The sequence below is a fragment of the Triticum urartu genome, chromosome 5A (genome assembly GCF_056163025.1).
Source record: "Triticum urartu cultivar PI428250 chromosome 5A, HENAU_Tu73, whole genome shotgun sequence".
Taxonomy (NCBI): domain Eukaryota; kingdom Viridiplantae; phylum Streptophyta; class Magnoliopsida; order Poales; family Poaceae; genus Triticum; species Triticum urartu.
Window position 1 is genome coordinate 636,405,294 of NC_141877.1, and position 8,368 is coordinate 636,413,661.

The following is an 8,368-nucleotide window of genomic DNA, read 5'->3' on the forward strand; positions in this document are numbered from 1 at the left end:
CGGCACCTCCGAGTTCTAGCACACGTTCAGCTCGATGACGATCCCCGAACTCCGATCCAGCAAAGTGTCGGGGAAGAGTTCCGTCAGCACGACGGTGTGGTGACGATCTTGATGTACTACTGTTGCAGGGCTTCACCTAAGCACTGCTACAATATTATTGAGGACTATGGTGGAAGGGGGCACCGCACACGGCTAAGAATATGATCACGTGGATCAACTTGTGTCTCTAGGGGGTGCTCCTGCCTCCGTATATAAAGGTTCAAGGGAGGGGGCCGGCCGGCCAGGAGAGGCGCGCCAGGAGGAGTCCTACTCCCTCTGGGAGTAGGACTCCCCCCTTTCCTAGTTGGAATAGGATTCGTGGGGTGGGAAAAGAGAGAGAGAGAAGGAGGGGGCGCCGGCCCCCTCTCTCCTTGTCCTATTCGGACTAGGGGTGGAGGGGCGCGCGGCCCAGCCCTGGCCGCCTCTACTCTTCTTCCACTAAGGCCCATATACCTCCCGGGAGGTTCCGGTAACCTCCCGGTACTCCGGTAAAATCCCGATTTCACCCGGAACACTTCCGATATCCAAACATAGGCTTCCAATATATCAATCTTTATGTCTCGACCATTTCGAGACTCCTCGTCATGTCCGTGATCACATCCGGGACTCCGAACAACCTTCGGTACATCAAAATGCATAAACTCATAATATAATTGTCATCGTAACCTTAAGCGTGCGGACCCTACGGGTTCGAGAACAATGTAGACATGACCGAGACACGTCTCCGGTCAATAACCAATAGCAGAACCTGGATGCTCATATTGGCTCCTACATATTCTACGAAGATCTTTTATCAGTCAGACCGCATAACAACATACGTTGTTCCCTTTGTCATCGGTATGTTACTTGCCCGAGATTCGATCGTCGGTATCCCATACCTAGTTCAATCTCGTTACCGGCAAATCTCTTTACTCGTTCTGTAATACATCATCCCGCAACTAACTCATTAGTTGCAATGCTTGCAAGGCTTAAGTGATGTGCATTACCGAGAGGGCCCAGAGATACCTCTCCGACAATCGGAGTGACAAATCCTAATCTCGAAATACGCCAACCCAACATGTACCTTTGGAGACACCTGTAGAGCTCCTTTATAATCACCCAGTTACGTTGTGACGTTTGGTAGCACACAAAGTGTTCCTCTGGCAAACGGGAGTTGCATAATCTCATAGTCATAGGAACATGTATAAGTCATGAAGAAAGCAATAGCAACATACTAAACGATCGGGTGCTAAGCTAATGGAATGGGTCATGTCAATCATATCATTCAACTAATGATATGATCCCGTTAATCAAATAACAACTCTTTGTCCATGGTTAGGAAACATAACCATCTTTGATTAACGAGCTAGTCAAGTAGAGGCATACTAGTGACACTCTGTTTGTCTATGTATTCACACATGTATTATGTTTCCGGTTAATACAATTCTAGTATGAATAATAAACTTTTATCATGATATAAGGAAATAAATAATAACTTTATTATTGCCTCTAGGGCATATTTCCTTCACTTAGCAATCCTAGTTGCTTCCTCACATAAATAAATGACATGTCCATCAATATTATCAGCCAAAAGATATTTGACTATTGCAATATTTGGTTCCACTTTAATTTTTTTAGGAGGTTTTGGTGTTTTAACATTACTTTTATGAACCAAAATTGTAGCTTTAGGATGTTCCTTAATCCTAATAGGGAAAGGAGGTTTCTCAATAAAAGCATTAGGTACAACTGGATCAACATTATAAATAATTATTTCAGCTCTAGCTATAATAGGTTCCTTACAAATTTCTTCAATAGGAGGATGAAATTTAAACCACTTATCCTTAGGGAGATCAACATGAGTAGCAAAAGATTCATAGAAAGAAGCTACTATCTCAGAGTCAAGTCCATATTTTGCGCTAATCTTGTGAAAAGCATCCATTTCCATAAAAGATTTAACACAATCAAATTCAAGATTTATACCCGACTCATTACCTTTGTCGATTCTCCAATCTTCGGAGTTGCATTTAATTCTTTCCAGGAGATCCCATTTGAATTCAATAGTTCTCTTCATAAAGGAACCACTAGAAGATGTATCAAGCATTGATCGATCATTATGAAAAAGCCAAGCATAAAAGTTTTGTATAATCATCTCTCTTGAGAGCTCATGGTTGGGGAATGTGCGCATCATATATTTAAGTATCGCCCAAGCTTGAGAAATACTTTCTCCTTCACGAGGCCAAAAAATATATATATATATATAATTCTGATCACGATGAACCAGATGCGCAGGATAAAATTTCTGGTGGAATTCCCGCTTCAATTGGCTCCAGTCCCATGTTCCAATATCATCCAATAGCATGTACCAAATAATGCGTTTCCTCCCAAAGATAAATGGAATACTTTCTTCTTAACTCCATTCTTGGATAAACCTACAAGTTTAGACAATCCACAAACTTCATATATATAAATTAAGTGCATATCATGATGTATGGTCCCATCTCCTGCATAAGGATTAGCTAGCAGATTCTCTAAAATACCAGAGGGAATTTCATAATAGATATTTTTAGTAGCTTCAGTAGGTTGAGGGGCAACTTTACCACTTCCGGTCGAGGTGAATATACCCCGAACAAGCCCTTCAACGGATTATTTTCTATAGTAACAAGTGACAATAAATTTCAGCACATAACAAAAATATTTCCTTACAAAATTCGACTTATCAAAGGCGCTTCACTCTCTAGCAACGCGTCAGAAAAGAGTCTTGATGACCCACAAGTATAGGGGATCAATCGCGGTCCTTTCGATAAGTAAGAATGTCGAACCCAACGAGGAGAAGAAGGAAATGACAAGCGGTTTCAGTAAGGTATTCTCTGAAAGTGCTGAAAGTAACGGTAACAGATAGTTTTATGGCAAGGTACGTAATTTGTAACGAGTAACAAGTAACAATTGTAATAAGAGTGCAACAACGTGGCCCAACCCTTTTTATAGCAAAGGACAAGTTGAAAGTACTTCTTATAATGAGCAAAGCATTCTCGAGGACAAATGGGAATTCTCGTCTAGTCACGTTCCTCATATTTAGTTGATCTGAGTTCACTACTTTAATAATTTGATATGTGGGTGGACTAGTGATAAGGTGTTGTTCTTACTTGAACAAACTGCCCTCTTATAATTACTCCCTCTCGCAAGCATCCGCAACTACAAAAAAGAATTAAGATAAATCTAACCATAGCATGAAACATATGGATCCAAATCAGTCCCTTATGGAATAATGCATAAACTAGGGTTTAAGCTTCTATCACTCTCGCAACCCGTCATCTACTTATTACTCCCCAATGCTCCCTTAGGCGCAAGTATGGTGAAGTGTCATGTAGTCTATGTTCACATGATACCACTAAAGGAAGAACAACATACATATCATCAAAATATTGAACGAATACCAACTTCACATGATTACTTATAACACGACTTCTCCCATGTCCTTAAGAACAAAAGTAACTACTCACAAATCATATCCATGTTCAAGATCAGAGGTGTATTGAATATGCTTAAGTATTTGAACATATAATCTTCCACTAAATAAACCAACTAACATCAATTACAAGATGTAAGCAACACTACTAGTAACCCATAGGTACCAATCTGAGGTTTTGGGATAAAGATTGAACATAAAAGATGAACTAGGGTTTGAGATGAGATGGTGCCGGTGAAGATGTTGATAAAGGTTGGTCCTCCCATGATGGGAGGAACGTTGGTGATGTCAATGGCTTCGATTTCCCCTCCCGGAGGGAAGTATCACCGGCGGAATTGCTCCACCGAAGAGCAAAAGTGCTCCTGCCCAGGTTCCGCCTCAAGATGGTGGCGCTTCGTCCCGAAAGTCTTCTCTTGATTTTTTTAGGGAAAATGGCATCATATAGGAGAAGGGGGATAACAGAGGCCTGCTGGTGGGCCCACAAGCCCGAGGGCGCCACATTAGCTTATGGCTCGCTGGTGGGGCCCCTCCTAGTGATTATTCTTCGAGTAATTTTTATTAATTCCAAAATAATTATGCATAAATTTTTAGGTCATTTGGAGCTCTGAAGAATATTTGTCTTTACTGTAACTTTTCCAAGCCAGAATTTCAGTTGCTGGCAGTTTCCCTCTTCATGTGAAACTTGCAAAGAAGAGAGGAAAGACATTAGAATTGCATCATAAAGTGAAATAATGACCCAAAACATAATAAATAACAGTAGGAAAACATGATGCAAAATGAATGTATCAAAACCTTATTTTAAAATAAAATTAAGTAAGTTGAGATTAGTTTACGTCCCCGGGACGCCAAATCAAAACTCTCAACGACGGCATCCATACACGGTCCACCGCGCAGTGGTTCATCGATCTTCACCTCTAGTCCTCTTGTTTTTACTCTATCAATCATCAGCATGTCCGGCCCTAGGGCATGTGAAATGATGCGATGGCCTAGGACCCCTCTTAAATAAGGGCTCAATATATTTAAATATGTAAATAAATTACAAATATGTTGTGATTTGCAGACCATGCATAAACGCCAGCAAGTGTGTAGGAGGCACCCCTCATTTCATCATGTTGTATTTATTCAATGGTTGTTTATAGTTGAGTACATGTATCTTATAAGGATGGGTGATGGTACGTCTTCAACAACGTGGCTGCTCTGAATCTCATTCCCGAGGCGACGACGCTGCCGTTTGATAATGACTACCCAGGCCTCATGGGCTCGGACGGCTATAAGGCACTCGGCTCCCTCATGCTGGGTCGCGAGTCCACGCTGCAAGCGCTGGGGAGCTCGCCAGCTACCACCTACTGGAGAACATAACGCCATCAAGCGTGCAGGGAGCAATGCCCCCCCTTCGTCATGTTGTAATTATTCATTAATTCTTTATGATTGAGTACATATATCTTATAATGATCATTTGTATCATATAATCACATATACATGGTGTATAAAACTTTATTTGCTAGTTAAAATTATATTTTTTATCCTTGTGCATTTACAATGACTAAACTAATTGCCCTACATTGGCATCCATATTATAGTGGTTCGACATCAATCTTGTCCGACATATTCTAGATTTTGGTATCATTTAATTTCTTTTAAGTATGAGTAGGGATATGAATATGATATATGAGATTTTGCTAAGATTGTTTCGATTTGATTGAGTTAATACAAGACATGGTTTTGAAAAAGGGTGTGTCTAGAGCACATCTAGATGTGCTCTACTTATTGCACATTTAAGTGGGTGAATCAAGCATAAAAGAGGAAAAGAAAAAAGGAAAAGAAAATATCCACACGAATCTCAACGTAAGATCAATGACATAGGACTTAGATGTGCAATACTTATGACACATCTAGATGTGCTTTAGCAAAACTGTTTGAAAAAATATGGATTTGGTTTAGACTATTCCAATTTATCATAATTACATTAGCTTTTAATTTTATGCAGCATCAATTGGAGTTACCAAAAAACGCTATAGGAAACCAAAGGAGGAGGGAAACGAGAGGAGAAACCCCCAGGAAAAAAAAGGTGGTGATGGAACCAACTCTCCTTTTTTTTGAGGAAAGGCCATCATGGCAAGCTTTATTGAATTATAGAACACTTATATCGTCCACGAGCTTACTGACAATGACATCAGCTGACTCGTTTAACCAACTGAGATTCGACTTATTACAAAAGGAGAAGTTAGCTAGCACATGCGCCACTTGATTACAAGAACGAATACAATGCTTAAAAATGACCTTCCCAATCGACGTACTAATATCAACGCATTCCGCAAAGAGAGCTGCAGCTTCATTCCACCATCTTTCTTGGCCATTGTAGAAGTTAATTACCTGAAGAGAATCTGATTCCGCTTCAATCTGGTTTAGTCCTAGAGAGTTGGCAAAGAATAGCCCATCCCTCATGGCCATCGCCTCCATTGTAATCGCATCCGCCGCCACCGGTACAAAATTGCATTGCGCGGCAATGAAGTTTCCATGAATATCCCTCATAACAGCCGCAGTTGCCCCACTCCCTTCATCTGGAAAAAAGGCTGCATCAACATTTAGTTTTGTATATCCTGGGTCCGGCTTACACCATTTAGTCTTTCGCATTACATGTGAACTTGTCAATGAATTCTGGAAATTTGAAGCAATCGATAGAATGGATATGGGCCATCTCCAAGAAGGTGGCACCGGCTCATCATGTGTCGTTCGCCTACGTATCCACCACAAGTACCATGCTCCCACCATTAGTGCTTGTTTGAAGTTGACATTAGAATGTACCATCAGTATATCATCCCGAAGGGTTAAAAGATGTTCGAATATAATCGAGCCCGACCTATCCACTGGTACAGCATCTTTCACCAGTTGTAACATCCCAAGACGCCTCCACACTTCCTTTGCATGCACACATAGAAATAAAAGATGCCTAATATCCTCAGCACCTTGATGGCATATCGGGCATGCCCCATTAGAACCAATATGTCTGTTTGTCAGGATTACTTTTAGCGGAACGATTCCTTTAACAATACAGTTTTTTCATGATACAATATATACCGTTGAAAATATTTATGTTACTTTGATAGTAGTTATTAGGTGCGGTGGCTTAGGCTACGTAAAGACGCGCCACATGGTCAGATTTCATATGTTTTCTTTTGTGCCGTAGCATGTGAAGCTGTCTCGTTCAAAGTTGCGCCATGTGGCGAAGCTGCGTTGATTTCTTCATGTCTGACACTTTCAACCGTTTAGTATATTCATTCACTCACAGCGCACCATCGCATGACATCTCTCCGTAGCGGCAGACTCTTCCTGTGTCGTGTGCTGCCGAATAGAAAAACTCAGCAACATGGAGACAGAATTGATGATGATCGAGCTTAAAAAGGACAATAAAGTTGGAGCGGACCATATATTGTAGCGCAAAAAAGGGAATGAAAAGGAGAACAAATGGCTTCGTAGCCTGCAGTCCTCGTTTTTGCTTGGTAAAACATTCGTTACAAGAAATAAAAATCCCTGCCAAAAGCACAACAACTAAAATCCACATTTCAAATTTAGAGATGTGTGGTCTTAAGCAGGATTTTAACGGACTCTTGATGCACAAGTTTTCTAAGACATAGAAATGAAAAAGACCGTAGGATCAGAGTGGCATACCTATTTTAATCATAAATGATTACAAAAGTATAAAAAGAGACCCTAATAAATGTCACATGTGTGGCACGATTACATGACAACTCCAATGTTTTTTATAGCAAGTTTAGTGACGAGAGGATGTCAACTTTAGTTGTGAAGTATGATAACTTTCTTTTTTGGATGGGAAGGGGGAAGGGGGTTGTTTTTTCTTTTCGGTTGTCAACTTTAGTTATAAAAATTGTCAGGACAGGATTGCTTCATGCCACACGGTGGCACTTATCATTTGGGCAAGAAAATACATGAATGGGTGTTTTATACCGTATGAAAAAATAAAGGAATTATAACAAGAGGTTCTATTGGATGGAGAATTTCCTCCAACTTGCCGGGCACCTCAAACCCGTCTCAAACGCCTGGATGGGCAAGCCGGTCACTGATCGGTCAAAAATATCGACCCACCCAGACGCCTCAAACCAGTCTCAAACGTCCAGGCTATCCGGCGTCCCTTATATCCAACCCAAATGTAGGGCGGATATGGGGCGACCCGGGTACGGCGGCCCGGGCACGTCCGCCACATCAGCCCGGCCCACCACCGACCCCACGTCGTCCCCAACCCCCCCCCCCCCCCCCCAATTCGTCCCCTCTCTGAACCCTAGCTCACCCCGTTGTCTTCGCGTGCTCCATCCCTTCCTCTCCCCTCTTCGATTTTGATCGAATCCGGCAAGATGTTGAGCTCCAGCAGCAACTCGGGCTCCGACCACAACGCCGAGGAGGAGCTGGCCCTCGGCATTGCGCTGGAGCGGCCGAAGGTGGATATGAGGGGCGGCTCCAGATCTGCACTGTCACCACTCCCGCGTCAGCGCAGTGCGGACGCTGGAGCTGGCCCCTCCTGCACAGTCCGCTTTGCCCCCACGTCTCGGCGTGAGCGCCCACCGCGACAGGCAGCGAGCAAGGGAGAGGGACGCGGTAGATCAATCTATGCACCGCTGCCGCAGGTTGTCGGCGGAGCCCGAGGAGGATGAATGGCTCCTCGCTTGGGTCTACTACCGGTTGCTGACGACGGCAGAGACGAACGCTCACCACCTACGGAGGAAGAAAGCGAAGGCGCTCCGGCTTGCCATTGAGCAGTCGGAGCACGAGGAGGCGGAGACAGCAGCAGAGGCGGCTCAGGTGGCCAAGCTAAAGCGGCAGAAGGACAGGACCGTCCGCCAGATGAAAGGGCTCATCGTCCTCTCCGAC